Source organism: Gymnodraco acuticeps, unplaced genomic scaffold, assembly GCF_902827175.1.
Source record: "Gymnodraco acuticeps unplaced genomic scaffold, fGymAcu1.1, whole genome shotgun sequence".
Lineage (NCBI taxonomy): Eukaryota > Metazoa > Chordata > Actinopteri > Perciformes > Bathydraconidae > Gymnodraco > Gymnodraco acuticeps.
This window is the reverse complement of record NW_022989800.1, coordinates 331,003-333,006: the sequence shown is the minus strand read 5'-3', so window position 1 is coordinate 333,006 and position 2,004 is coordinate 331,003.

Below are 2,004 nucleotides of genomic sequence, written 5' to 3'. Positions count from 1 at the left end.
TGGGCATAAAGAGAGAACATTTATCCGAGCAATAGTTTTATTCCAATAAGGGCTATATTTGTATTTTGGGGTGGTTCCGGTGCGACCGCCGGTCGATTTATAAGCAATTTGTTAGACTCAAGTTGGAGTAGTTGATACACACACATACAACTCCATTGTTTCACAAGTAGCCAGTTTACAACCAAATGTAAAAATAAATGTTAAATCATCGTCAGACGATAGCCGTTGGGTTTTTGCAATTGCATTTTAGCCTATATGTTTTAATGTTTTTTAATGCTTCCGATAACTAAATCTTGGCATACAAATGCAGAATCTGTTCCATTATCATTCTGCTATTGGTTGAAGAACCTTCCGACCTATTTCTATTTCTGTAAACCAACTCAAACCGTCTGATGACAGGTGGGTAGTTAGGCTAATGCTAACATACAATATTTAACGTTAGCTAGGGATTGAGCTCGACTCCACTTCGAGCGATATAATTACTAACAAATAATTACTAACAAAGCACTTATATACTAATAAAGGACTGGCTTATCTAAAGCCAGTTGAGTAGCACTTGAAATGTTTTGTCTCTATGAAACCTGATGTACTTATATGATTCTGTTTTCTTCAAGTTTGTATCTTGTTGGTCGAATGCACTTATTGTTACGGCCCGTCTACACTACAGGCGTCAAAAAATGCTTTCAACGCTTCGCCCATTCATTTGAATGGGGTGACGTAGGATATTTTCAAACTTCGCCGAACTGCATTGTGGGTAGCATGGCAAGGCGTTGCAAGCATCGCGAGCGTCTATCGGCGTCAAAAGTTGAACAATGTTCAACTTTTGAGGCTCGATGCTTGCTCGAAGCTGGCGTCAGCCAATTAAATCCCGTTTATGCAAATCTGCCAGTACAAGCGCTAGCCAATCAAACCGCGTGTATGCTGGGAGAGACTACGCAGGTCATTTCCTCATATTCAAAAAAATGGAGGGAAAATTCATTATAGCGGTAGTGAATCACCCGGTGCTGTATGATTAGTCTCTGTTCATCTACCGGGATACAAACCGGAGGAGCGAGGCATGGAGGGAGGTGGCAGAGACAGTGGATGAAACTGGTAGGTTTTCGCCTGGGATTTTATATCCAGTTTACTTCGTTTTAACATTGCTATTGCTTTGTATGCCGGGGGCGGGAGATTCATGTGATTGGTTGTTGGTCGCGTTGCTCGCAAAAAATCGCCAAGCCTCAGACACGCCCAGCTTCAAGCTTTTTCGACGCCTGTAGTGTAGACGGGCCGTAAGTCGCTTTGGAAAAAAGCGTCAGCTAAATGCAATGTAATGTAATGATTGAGCCCAGCATTATTGGGTTTTTATGTAGTTTTTTCAGGGATATTTTTGTTGTTTTGGTTTAAAATACATTTTAATGGACACTTGACACCAAAATTAAACAGATGTTTTAAACATCAGGTCAGATGTGTCGACCATTTTCCATTATCCATTCTTCATTCGAAACGAGTCATGGTTTTTAAGCTAACGTCAGTTTGTTCAGTTGGCTAAGGCTATGTAACACAGTTTGTGTTGTGCACCCCATTTTAAATTGGAGTGAAGTTTGAACTTTTGAACAGCTGATGCAACCCCTTCTTGAGTCCATGTCTTCCCTGAAAAGCTGAAGTATTTTGGATACTGGATGGACTATGATTGTGCGTGGTAAGTGTGCTATGCTCATAGTTGTGCCAGCTGGAACAGTGTGCATCTTCTGTGCTTCAATCAGCCTTCTCTGGGAGAGAACTGTGTTTAAAGCAGAGGAATGTGCTTTGTTGTGCCGGAAATGAAATGGCACTGACTGCGATTCATGTTGTGCCTTAGATATACAGTATTGGGTACCCTAGCCGCATGATTTTGTGAAAAGTGTGCATTAGATTCTTTGGAAGTCGGATGTGAATCATTCTATATCTTCTTAAATGAGATCTCTTCTGAACCTTCTTGAAGTTGATAACATAATAACACATTATTGAAGGATAGCAAAAATC